Raw genomic sequence first — 13,345 nt, forward strand, 5'->3', positions numbered from 1 at the left:
TCACCCTTGGGCTCGAATCTGCATGGGAGGGAGCAAAGAGCCACATTAGGCCCCAAAGGGAAGGGGTCTCAGAGGTGGGGGGAGCAAAGAAAGATGTGATGGCAAAACTGCAAATCCCCTAGAAGTCCCAGGGCCCAGGTCTCCAAACATTGGTTGGGTTTCAGCTTTGTGCCAACTCTAGCTGGCACCATAAGACAGCGCTTCTCGAACTTTAATGTGAACACAATCACCAGGGAACTTGTTACATTGCCGTTTCTGGTTCTGTAGGACTAGCTGGGGTGGGGTCCTAGACTGTGGTTCTAATAGGTTCACAGGTTTATACAGATGCTGCTGGTCCCCACCCCCATCCCCAAACATACACACATGTTTGGAGCAGTAGGGTTGTGGGACACACTGACTCAGGAATCTAGTGGTTGCAGGCTCTAGCCAGATCTCTGGGCAAGTTACTCAATGCAAGCGACCTTCACTTTTGTTATAGCTGCAAAGGGCATAATAACTGTTATGGGAGGATTAGGGGAGATGATGGACAATGAACAGGCTTTGAAACCTGTAAAATGCTTATAATAGTAGGTGTCAAATGAAACCACCTTTGTTTAAGAAGTAGGGAGTTAAGGTGCTGACAGCTCAGAGGAATGGAATCAATCAAATCTATACAAAAGATGGCAGACTTCATGGGGGAGGTAGACCTGAGCTGGGTAGGATTTGGGCACTTGAAGCAAAAGAGCCAAAGGTTACTCTAAGCTATGAATGAGGTCAGCATGAACTGAGCCAAGGCAATGAGGTAGGAAGCAGCATAAAGAAGGGGAGGATTCCTGGTGGAGAAGAATAGGAAAAAATGTTAGATGGGGGTGGGGTGATACCATAAAGGTAGAATTTAAATGATAATTTTAAAATGAATACCCTGTGTGTACCTTGCACTTCCCGTTGTTTTAAATGATTTGTTAATGCACTTTCTTCCCTCACCGGAGTGTGGACTCCTGGAAGCAGTCTGTTGAACACCTCGTGGGGGCCAAGCAGCTTGCTAGGAACCCAGGATGTAGAGGTGAGGTCATCATGGTAAGGCTCTCTGAGACTTGGATGAGGTTTGCCAGATCCAAAGTCTTGCATTTTAAGCATTACACCATAAAATCTGGATTTTGGAGGGGAGCAGGGTCCTCCCATCTCTTAATGCAGAGCTGGCAGGATCTTAACAAATGTTCAAATGAATAAAGATCACTTCTCTTGTTCTTATTTTTATATAGCTATAATTGTGGTATACACAATTTTATGTCCTTATTTTTTGTTCACTTAACATTGCATACTTTCCCCATTTTTATTATGTAAGCTTTATTTTCTTCCATTTTTCTAAAAATGTCAAACTTATAGACAAGTTTAAAGAAAGTACAGTGGAAATCTATATACCCTTCACTTAAATTCACTACTTTTTAACATTTTGCCACATTTTCTCTACCCCTTTCTCTTTTTTCCTTAACCGTTTGATACAAGGTGCAAACATCAAGACACTTTTGCTTTAAATAATTCAGCAGCCATTTCCTAAAAATGAAGAATTCTTCTATAGAGCCATTCGGACACATCCATAATAGTGTTATTTATTATGTAGTCCGTTTTAAATTTTTTCCATTTTACTGAAATATCTTTTATATATTTTTTTTGTCCTGATTCAGGATTTAATCAAGGCTCTCCCATTACATTTGTTTAAGTTTCCTTAGTCTTTTTAAATCTTGAACAGTTCCCCATTTTATTGTTGTTAATTTTTCATGACATTGATCATTATGAAGCATCCAGAGCTGTTGTCATGTAGAATGTCCCACATTCTGGGTTTTCTCATTGTCTCATGATTCAATTCTGATTAGACATTTTGGAAAGGACTACTGCATAGGCGATGTTGTGGACTTCCCACTGAATTACACTGGTAGACCGGTAGCGCACATTTGTCTCTTCATTGGGGATGTGGGATTAATCACTTGGTTCATTTGGAGTCCACCACATCTTTCCTTTACAATTTAAAGTAAGCTGTGGTGGGATATCCTGAGACCTTTGATTATTTGTTCCCACAATATTTTGCCCAGTGGTTTTAACTTCCATTGATGATATATCTCCTATTTGTTATGATGCTGGGGGATTGCAAAATGGTGACTCTAATTCTGTCATTTCTTCTGCATTCATTTGCTGGCATTCTCTTGTAACAAAGAACTGCTGCTTGCTTCTCTGTCTCTCTGTTTCTCTCTCTCTTTCATCCCCATGGTCTAAAAAATTATCTATTTATCTACATGTCTATTTTTTCAGTGTGATATAATCCATTATTGTTATTACTGTTGTTACTTTTTGATGCTCAAATTATCCCAAATTTGGCTAATAGGGGCCCTTTAAAGAGGCCTCTGTGTCCTTTTGACTTGATTCCATCAATCTTTAAGCAGTTAACTTGCTTCCTTACAGAAAATATTTCAGACTTGTAATTGTCCTGCTGGAGACCCGTAATCAGTCTTTTTTTTTTTTTTTTTTTTTAAGAAAACCTTACTCCTTTTGGTTGGAAGTGGTATTTAAAAGTTGACCTAGAACTTCATTTATGTACTTTAGATACTTTAAAAAAGACTATTCAATATTTCATCAAATTAACATTTTAATTTGGCTCAATGTTACCTTATTTGTTGAGCATTCAGGATATTTGCACTCTCTTTCTTTCTAAATTACCCTGTGATAAACATCTTTATACAGATTCCTTTTCCAAGTTACGATTATGTCCTTTAGCAAGATTCCCAGAAATGGAATTATTGGGGAAAAGGATGTACATTCTTTTTCTGATTCTTGATACACATTGCCTAGTTGCTCTCATAGAAGATTTTTTAAAGTCAACAATGACTTCTAAGTGTCAAACCCAGTAATTTTATCTTACTCCTCTTTCTCCTTTGCAGTACCTGAATCTGCTGACCTCCATCCCTGAAACCTTCTTCTCCCAAACTTTCCTTAAATGACACCGTTATGGTTCTCCTCCTTTCTTTTAGGCCACACCTTCTTCCTCCTTTAACCTCCTAAATTTGTGTAGGTCCTAAGGCCTCATCTTTAGCCCTTACTTTTCTTAGTAGGTACTAAGTGGGGTGTCCTCACTTCTGTTTATCTAAATTTGGATGCCCAGTCCTCTCCTGAGTTCTGATCCCTTCTGAGTTTTGCCTTCTCCTAAGACTGGTCCTTGCCTTCTGTCTCCAGCCTTGCCTCAGGCCCATCTCTGTTCTTGAGAGGACAAACATTTATACAGCATACTTGAGAGGACAAACATATCTCAGTATACTCACGCATGCACTCTGTTCTTTGAGATTCTAGATATAGATGGAGTTTCATTTGGGCCACGTTTTCTATTTGTCTGATATGAAAATAATATGTATTTGAAAGAATACAACCTAAGATACAATCATGAAGTAAACTGGCCCACTTCACTCATTTATGGACACCATAAGAAGCCTCTCTTCAAATATTTATGTATGCTTGGAAAATATACATAGTAACATTCAGTTCTGCCTTTGATTAACTTGAATTTTCTAACTCTAGTGGCCTATAATTTAAGTTTGATCCTCATAATAAAATAACAGAGAAGTTGAAGTGAAGGGTCTCCCAATGGACTACCAAGTCAAGTCCCTCTTCCCAACCCCAAACCTAGGATGTTACCCCTGCCCTTCCAGCATGAAATCAAAACAGGACTGCTTCTCACTAGAGCCCAGGCTCAGATCCAAAGGTTTTTATAAGCACAATAAGGAATCTCGTTCCTCTGTCTCACCAACCCAGCCATCCCTCACCTGCCCCAGCCAGGATCCAGGGCCTAGAGACAAAAAGGACAGGGTGGGTGGGTGGATACTCCCTCCCTGTATGTGTACTCTTCCTTATAAAAGGAGATTGCCTATTAGTGCAAATATATCACCTCAAGTTCTTCCTGACTTCTAGGGATGAGGGCAAGGAAGGGAAGAGGTCATTGTGTTATGCAAGAAGGGGGGGGGGGATATATTTTTACACAAATATGCTGTATAAATGTTTGTTCATACAAGGACTACCATGAAAGGTATGAAGAAAACTGCAATAATTGGTGGATGAACTGAAGAATGAGGAGACTTACTTTTCACTGGACTTGTTCGCATGTATTCTCTAAACATAAACAACTCAATTTTTAAAAAATTCATAAAAGGGAAAATCGCAAGGTCACGGGGGCGCTGTTTTGCTGCTGTAGAATGATTTAGATACCGATTTTCAGTTTCTTCGGGAGAGAAGGGATTATAACTGCTGTGAAACTGAATTCATAGTGTTAAGTTAGAGTTACTGGAGGTGGCGATCTTAAGGGTGGCTTACTCTTCAAGGCAGAAAGACGCGGTGGTTCATCTCAAAAAAGCGAATTGTGTTCTCTGTAGAACCTCGCTGCAAGAAAAATTTAAAAAGACAAGCCCCTTGCCGTGCCATTGTTCCCACAATGCCGTGACTCGGATTCGAACCGAGGTTGCTGCGGCCACAACGCAGAGTACTAACCACTATACGATCACGGCGAGCTACCGGGGACCTGTAAGAAGAGCTTTCTGATTGTCCTCTTCAATAGTCATAGGCCTTCCCACTGTGCACGTCACCAAAAGACCCACCTATGGGGCGGAGTTCCAGTCTAAAACCGAATCTGAGAATGCGCAGGCGCATGGGCTCTCGACAGTTGCTCGGGTTCTCTCAGGTTTTGGTTCCTTAGCAACAAAAGTGGTTATGTTGCGGTGGGGAAGGGTGGGTTCTGTGTGAATAAGGTGAGAGTTTAGGGGGGAACACTTGGGTATGCAGGGACGGGACTGGCCGGAACTCAATGTTCACAAGTTGTAATTCCCTCTCCTAGGAAGATGCCCATCTGCTATGCTTGGGAGGTCCTTCCAGCGACCCGGGTCTGTTGGGGACGCTACTAAGGGGTTCGTGTCCCTGCTGATTCCCCTAGAAGTGACCCAACATCGCCTCGTTGGAGGATATGGACGCCCCCAGGACCGGTTGGTCACGCAGGAGGAGTTCAGTGAATGCGTCTCGCCCTGCTGATCTCTTCCCGCCAACTTCCTTGCAGCTTCCGTTCCTGCCGGGACCGCCCGGACTCCTCCCTTACAGTACTCCCGCCGCCCGAGCCGGTGGCCCCCTCGCTTGTACCCCGCGCGGCAGCAAGCACCAGTCCGGGTTTTCTTCTTGTCCATCGGTGCTTCCGCCCCCACGGCGCCTAGAACCAGGCCGAGTCCACAGCAGGCAGAGGCCTTTTGCTACAGTGAGAACGTGCCACTGGTTCTAAGGAGAGAATCCACCGCGACCGCCTATCTGCTCTAATCATCACGCCCATCCCCTGCAGAGTCAAGGGGGGGATGCTACCAAACACGATTTGAATCCTTTCATTCCTCCACCCCTCACCCCCCACCCACAGACTGCGGGGAGATTCGCCCACCTTTTCCAGCTCATCCCTTGGCCCTCCGTGTCATTTCCCATTCCTGAATTACTTGCATTTATTCACTCAACAGGTCCTTCAGAGGTGGGGGAGGAGGAAGATTTATAAAGAATTGCCGATAGTTCCTTTTTGAGACCTCCTTCAGACCTTTGCACACGAGTATCCTGGCTGCTCGTCAAATTCCTTCTCTGCTTTTAAGAGCTACTTCAAAAGTCACCTCTGCGAGGCCTTCTCTTCCTATTATTAGTGGGAGTCCTTTTCCAGCGCTGCCATGGAAATTCGTACATATGTCTATGACAATTATCAGCCTTACGAGAGCACTGTGCTTTGTCCCCACTGAACGGTATCGCGGGTAGGACTAGTAAACGGTAGCCTATATTCTTCGGAAGTCCAATTTAGCCAGAGCTGGCGTGACGTAAACCTAGTTTCCAGCTGTCAAAGGGGATTGGGATCCATTTTCGAGAATGTTATTACAAATTCGGGAAAAAAAAAAAAATGGAGGACAGCGATAAAAGCCGAACCCCTTGCCGTGCCATTGCTGTCGCAATGCCGTGACTCGGATTCGAACCGAGGTTGCTGCGGCCACAACGCAGAGTACTAACCACTATACGATCACGGCGAGCTAATGGGGATTCGGCCCTCAGCTTCCTCGCCTGAGTTCTTCTGTGTTGAAAGCCCCGCCCCTTTGTCACGTCACTATCGGTTCCTGCGGATCCCTAGCTTTGCTGTTCCCCGCGCACAAGCAGACGCACAGATCTCCGTGCGTTCTCGGTCGCTATCCGCGCTCGGCGCCGGCCAGACCCCGCCGCTTCAGGGGTTTGGCGGCTGCGCTGGAGCTCTCCCTGGCCCCCGCGCCTTGAAGGAGGGAGTGCGGGTGCTTGGAACTAATGTTTCCTTCTTGTTGTAGAATTCGAGAGACAGCCCCATTCCCAGCCAGAATCCTCTCAGATTGCGTCAGCGCCGGGCACGGTGTGTGTGAGAGGGACGACCCCGGGGCGTCATGTTCGTCCTCCTCGGACGGAATCCTTTCGTTTGCCAAGCACTTATCAGTCCTTTCTTTCACGGTGCTTGCGCACGACTGGCGGAGACCCGCGGAGGAGAACAACGGCACCCCAATTTCGCTTCGGGGTCAGCGCGAGCGCCAGGCAGGCCTGGCAGACCACGGGAGATATTGGAAGACTAAGGCGGCGGCCGGCTAGACCTGAAGGCCCATTCGCGGGAGCCCGATTCCTGTGGCGTCCCGGTAGCTCGCCGTGATCGTATAGTGGTTAGTACTCTGCGTTGTGGCCGCAGCAACCTCGGTTCGAATCCGAGTCACGGCATTGTGGGAACAATGGCACGGCAGGGGCGCCTTTTTAGCTTTGGGGAAAGCACATTGCATCGCGTGGTTGTGCCCCGACTGCCTCCTAGAGAGTAGATTAGGGCAGGGCCGAAATTATAATGCGGCCAAAGTGGACAAAAGTTCTGCGGATTTCTCCTTTAATTCTCTAAGTGCGAGGGGAGCGGCCCACCTCCAATCCTCTCTGCTGTGTGATCATTTTAGGACTTCGTTCTGTGTAGTACTTTTCTCTTTCCTCGTTTCCTCCACTGTCAGTGGTCAGATCGTACACACCAGGTCCTCAGAAAAGCCTCTCCCGGCTACAACTTCAATACTTGGAGTGGAGGGCTTATAGGAACAAAGGGCAAACATTTCCTGGGCGTTAGAAGAATGCACAATACGCTGAACCATTTCTGGTTCAGATCTTGTGACCAGTGAGAAACATGACCACACTAGAGGCACTGTTTCCCACAGCCCCTGTGAGAGGTGCTAATGTGGGGCTTGTAGCCTCCGCTTCCACAGCCTCCTAGGTGCGAGGGTGTTTTCTCCTGGAGGGCTCTTCCCCCCTCCCCCTCAAACCTACCTCAGATTTAAAGCATACTTCATTTGTTAGTTTGTTTTATGTGCACTTAAAAAATCTGAGCCTCCCAAATTCGGGTCTGTCATTTGGCACTGGACAAAATCGAAGTGAGTTTTGGATTTGGCTCTCAGGTGGCTGCTGGCGACCGGGGTCACTGCCAAGGAGGGAATGAGATAGGACTGAGTGAGGAATGAGCCTCTCCAGCTCCTCAGGGGATCTGGAGGTGGCAGAGCAAGTCAGGAAGCATTCCTGAAAGAGATGGACATTTCCCTGGGGCTGTGCCCCCTCTACCCACAATCCATCAGCAAAGACTCACTGAACAGCATGTAAAAAGCAAGACACTACTGCAGATGTAATTTCCTAGGGTCTCCCCGCTCCCAGTTCCCTAAATTTGAGGAGTTTAAAGCCACAAAACGGGACACGAGAGAATAGAATAGCATAAAGTCAATCTGGGAACTTGCTCTCCCTTCCACCTAGAGGTCTTTTCTAGGTATCAGAACCAGGAAGGAGGCAGGAGATGTAAGACCTGTGTCGATTCACACATTCCAGCTCCAGCTATTTCTGTTTGAGTTGGATTTGTTATTTTTTGTAGGTTTCCTAGTCTCCACTGTAAATCACTTAATTTTTTTCTTTTCCTCTGATGGACTCTGTAGTAGCTGACACTCTTTAGGTTAGTCTTAACTCTAATTTTAAAGGTTAGCATGGCTTTAATTAAGCCAGTGACACCTAGAAGCAGGCTCCCCAAGGTTTGAGTCTTGACTCTTGAATTAATTAGCGGGATAACTTTAGGTAAGCTACATAACATCTCAGTGCCTCAGTTTTCTCCTTTGTAAAATGGGAATAAAAGCAGGCTTATGAGAATTAAATAAGTTAATATTTGTAAAGCAACAGTGCCTGCCACTCACTAAGCCCTATTTAAGTTTTAAATAGACTAATAATGAAATCAGCTCCTTAAAATGGAACGAAGTGGGACTAACAATCTAAAGGAGTGTTGTGTTTCAAAGGAGACATTCCACTTTCTCCAATCAGCTGCCCCAAATATTTTTGGAACTCTTGTTTGGGGATGACCATCAGGCCTAATTTACAAGTCATACAAGTAAATCCATCTCAATATTTAAGGTCACATTTTATTTTGACATATTTTTTGACTGCTTTTAAATCCACCTTGAAAGAAAAAGAAAAACTGAGTTTTTAAGGTGCAACAAGCTTCAGCAACAATTCCAAAAATGTTTTTGGCAACTTTCCAGCAAAATACTTTTTGGTATCAGTGTGTTGGCTTCTTTAAAAAACATTATTTTTATTAAGTTTTTAATTTTAATTCCAGTGTAGTTAACATACAGTATGCTATTTTTTTTTTTTAAGATTTTATTTATGTATTTATTTGGGAGCTGGCGCCAGAGCGGGATGTAAAGCCCAGTCCAATGCGGAGTCCAGTCTCAGGCCCCCAGGATCATGACCTGAGCCAAAGGCAGAGGCTTAACCAACTGAGCCACCCAGGTACCCCCAGTGTGTTGACTTTTAAGTGGCAATCCTTGAAGGGGACAGCTGTAATTTATCAACTTCAGAATGTTTGCGTAAACAGCCAACCACATGGCTTATGGGTCACACCTGGTGCACTGGGGGCTTCTGTTGCTCTAATCACTGGCCACCACAGAGGTGCAGTACAGACTGGGCCAATAGCCTTGGTAGCTCCTGGAAGGTGTTTGGTAATTCAGAATCTTGGTTCACCACCCAGAACTACCAGATCAGAATCTTCATTTTAACAAGATCCTCCCCAGGTGATTTATCTGCACATTCAAGTTTGAGAAGTAGAGCTATTCTCTAGAACATTTGGCTGGAATGTAGCCCTTCGTTGTTCACCTTGTCCGTCCTTGGGGTTACTAGAAGGGACCTGCCAGAGTCCACTGGGCCTCATTTAAGGGAGTAACATTAAGGTTTGGAGGAATGACAAGATGTAGTTCTGGGATGGAGTCACCAAGAGGCCTATATTTGGGGGATCTAGGGAGGAGGTAGCACCCCTGGATTTCCACTAGGAGGTGCTGCACCCCAGGAAGTGGATATAAAACGCTGAGGCTGGAGAAGACTCCCTTTTGGAGACACCACTTTGGCCTTAACCCCCAACAGGGAGCCCATTCCTCAGAAATTTTCTGGATATTCAAGACTCAAGTTTCATCCATTCATTCATTTGGTAGACTAGGATCTTTTAGCTCTCAAAGTGCTTTGCATCCTGGGGAGCTGCAAAGGTATGTAGTGATACTGCTTGCCCAAAATAGTTTCATTTTCCAGCTAGGAGAAACAAATAGCCCAGAGGCAACAATCAGAAAACAACACAAAAGGGGCTCCTGGGTGGTTCAGTTGGTTAAATATCGGACTCTTTTTTTTTTTTTTTTAAGACTTTATTTATTTGACAGAGAGAGATCAGAGAGAGATCAGTAGGCATAGAGGCAGGCAGAGAGAGAAAGAGGAGGAAGCAGGCTCCCCGCTGAGCAGAGAGCCCGATGTGGGACTCGATCCCAGGACCCTGAGATCATGACCTGAGCCGAAGGCAGCGGCTTAACCCACTGAGCCACCCAGGTGCCCCTAAATATCGGACTCTTGATTTCAGCTCAGGATATATTCTCAGGGTCCTGAGATGGAGCCCCTTCTCCCGCATGGAGCCTGCTTAACATTCTCTCTTTTCCTGCCTCTCCCCAACCTACACACACACACACACACACACACACACAATGGTAGGAGGAAGAGGCACATACACACACACACACACATACACATACACATACACAGAAAATGGTAGAAGGAAGAGGCATGCATTTCTTCAGTGGAAAACTTTCCAAGAGAAAACGGATACAAACTTCTACTAGAATGTAAAAGAACCGAAGTTAATTTTTAGCACTTCCAGCCTCTCACTCTGACACTCTTTGTATTGTTCTTATCTCATCATTCTCATTCATTAGATCAACAGTATTTATTGAGTGCCTCCAATGTTCCAGGCACTATTCTGGGTTCTGGGACTATGGTAATGAGTAAGACAGATGTGTTGTTCTCGTAGATCTATAGTCTAGTGCAGGAATCAGGAAGGAAAACTAAACAAAAAATAAGTAAGAGAGTTTGAGCCATTGGAAAATAATGTGATACAGTGTCCTATTCTCCGCCTGTTGTCCACCCTTCTATTACCTCAGCTCCTTCGTCTGTACAAAGTACAGTGACTGATAATAATAAGTGTTAGGGGCACCTGGGTGGCTCAGTGGATTAAGCCTCTGCCTTTGGCTCAGGTCATGATCTCAGGGTCCTTGGCATTGAGTTCGGCATTGGGCTCTTTGCTCAGCAGGGAGTCTGCTTCCCCCTCTCTCTGTGCCTGTTGCTCTGCCTACTTGTGTTCTCTCTCTGTCAAATAAATAAATAAAATCTTAAAAAATATATTTAAGGAATAATAAGTGTTACTGCTAGGGTGTGTGATCAAAGGAGCGAGACTGATACAAAGCAAAGGTAAAGCAAAGCTTTATTTCACGCCAGCACGGAGAATCAAACTGACCCATCGGGGCCACCTCTTACAGAGAGAGCGACACACACAGGTGGCCAATGAGATTGTAACACACAAAGTTGCATAGTCAGGCTAGGTCACACATGGGTGGCCAATTGAATTACTATTCACCCTATAGTAGTTATTTGAACTAGCCTATCACCTTGGTCAGAATTGGCGGCCAAAAGGCACCCAAAAGGTGGGGCCCACATTCTTTAGGGAGATAGTGATTGGATGTCTCCGCCTGGCCTGACCCGCCCTTGTATTTGGGCTCTGTTATCTGGGACTGGTTGGCCAGTTCACTAGTTTCCTAGACTTGCTTTTAAGTAAGTCCCCTGGGTGGGGGGACAGGGTCAGTTTAAATTTTACTGCATAAACAACAGAATGGCTGTTCAACAGAGATGGAGCCACTCTGGCTAAATAGGCCTTTACATTACATTTTAAAAGAGATCAAAGTTTTACACTGAAGAGAGAAATTCTAACCCTGAATGGCTGAGATGTGGCATAAAGAGACTTCAAATCTGAGGCAGTCTTTTGTGTGAGGATGATTCTGGTCATCTGCATGGACCCACAGTAAAATCAAATATATATATCCAAGTGGATTCTAAGAACCAATGAGCAGAACCAGATGACCCCACTGGTAGGCCTAGAACTTACCAAGGACAGCAGGGAAACAAAAACTCCAAAACATAAGACAGCTTTTTGAAAGAGTAAAAAGCATCGAAGTGATAATTTAAGGAGAGAGAAAAAAACCCGAGAATTTTGTTGGGAAATAACGAACTATATGTATTTAAATTTTTTTCTTTTCTTCTTTTCTTTTTTAACCCTTAGCCTGTTTCTTTCTTTAAAAAAAAAAAAAATGGTTAATTACTTTATTTATTTGACAGAGAGATACAGAGAAAGCGCAAGTAGAGCAGCCAGCAAAGCAGGTAGGAGAAGCAGACTCTCTGATGAGCTGGGAGCCTGATACCGGGCTTGATCCCAGTATCCTGGGATCATGACCTGAGCTAAAGGAAGCCACTTAACTGACTGAACCACCCAGGCACCCCTAAAATTTTTTCAATTACATATGAGACATCATAATCTCATCAGTGCTTAAGACCTTGAGAGGTTTCATCTAGCCCTGCTTGTGCACTAATTCAGTCCCCAGGATCAAAGATGAAAGAAAGGGAGAGGAACCCTGAATTAAGATTATATTTGTCACCCACTGGGACATATTCAAATAGAAAATAAATTCAGTAAGAAAAAGATAAGGTTGCATTTCTCGTAATCTGAGTTTTTAACTGCAATGGTAAGTGCTCAATATGCACTTCTCTCTATTACTGCAATAAGAAACCCATAGGGAGATCCTGAAGGACTATTCCTGGCATGAGGCCTAAAACTCACTCCTGAGGAAAAAATGCTGGAGCCACCTCTCAGAAGCAAAGGTCTAAATCAGTGGTTTCCAAACATTGTTCTAGAACTGATAAACAGGGAGGAATTTTTCTTCATGGAATGAGAGAAAATAAGGTCAATGTGGTAAGGTTTTCAAAAGGCCAAATGTATTTAATACCAAGGACTATCTTCTAGGCTGATTATGTCCTTCCTACTTTTGAGGTTTTAAAGTGACTATTCTTTTATAACATGATGGAGAAGGTAAGTGATAATTTCTACTGAAGTCCTTCCTTGGAAAATTAAAAAATTGGCGATCCTATGTTGATCTCCAAAACTATTTTTGAAATTTTGCTGTTCAGTAAAATCTAAAAGTACAAAGCTCACTACAGAGCAAAGCATTAGGGAGAGAAGAAATGGCCCTCAGTTTATAGGGAGTCTGCAGGGGAATGCTCATAGGGAGGTTATCCCTGTTTTGTCAGGCAGTGGTCCAAGCTAACACCCATTCACCTACCCAACAAACAGTAGACCCTAGTATGATTTATGTTAGGCCTTGGAGATATAAATTTGAATAGGACTCATTCTAACTCTGAAATGATCATTTTAGTCCAGGTTTAATCAGAAGAGTGAAGAAACAATTATGTTAGAAGTATATACAAAAACTATTACAGCTTAGATCATTCATTCCCTCAGGAGATGATATTTGAGCTGGGTTCTAAGACATGCATACTAATTTTCCTGGCAGAAAAGATGGAAAGGTATTCTAGGCAGAGAGAAAAGCAGAAACAAAGGCAATGAAGCATGAACATACAGGTAGCGTAGGGAAAGACAAGTCATAGCCGTGACATAAGATACGGAAGGGAAAGGAAAGATGGAGTCAAATTCTGATGATTCTTTTGCCCTTTATTGAGTCAGGCCTTTTTTCCTGGAGGCTGGTGGTTCTTGACATTTTGTGTAACTTACTGTTTGGGAGATCCATTTAAAACCATAGCATTATTCTCCAAATGATGTCCCTAAGACAAAAATGTCAGGAATTCACAGATTTCCTAAGAGCCATGTATAGACTTTGCTATAGGTATTGGGGGACCATGTAAGCCTCCATTTTTACACAGAAGAGGAATATAA

The 13,345-nt window shown here is 44.0% G+C and overlaps 3 non-coding genes across 3 annotated transcripts; 1 reads left to right on the forward strand and 2 right to left on the reverse strand.

Moving 5' to 3' along the window:
- Positions 1-4,451: 4,451 nt before the first annotated feature.
- On the reverse strand, positions 4,452-4,523 carry TRNAH-GUG (transfer RNA histidin (anticodon GUG)). Its single transcript has one exon. It is a non-coding gene; the product is annotated as a tRNA-His (tRNA).
- Positions 4,524-5,978: 1,455 nt separating this feature from the next.
- Positions 5,979-6,050, reverse strand: TRNAH-GUG (transfer RNA histidin (anticodon GUG)). The gene has a single exon. It is a non-coding gene; the product is annotated as a tRNA-His (tRNA).
- Positions 6,051-6,681: 631 nt separating this feature from the next.
- Positions 6,682-6,753, forward strand: TRNAH-GUG (transfer RNA histidin (anticodon GUG)). Its single transcript has one exon. It is a non-coding gene; the product is annotated as a tRNA-His (tRNA).
- The last annotated feature ends 6,592 nt before the right edge of the window (positions 6,754-13,345 follow it).

The sequence above is a fragment of the Mustela lutreola genome, chromosome 7, assembly GCF_030435805.1.
Source record: "Mustela lutreola isolate mMusLut2 chromosome 7, mMusLut2.pri, whole genome shotgun sequence".
Taxonomy (NCBI): domain Eukaryota; kingdom Metazoa; phylum Chordata; class Mammalia; order Carnivora; family Mustelidae; genus Mustela; species Mustela lutreola.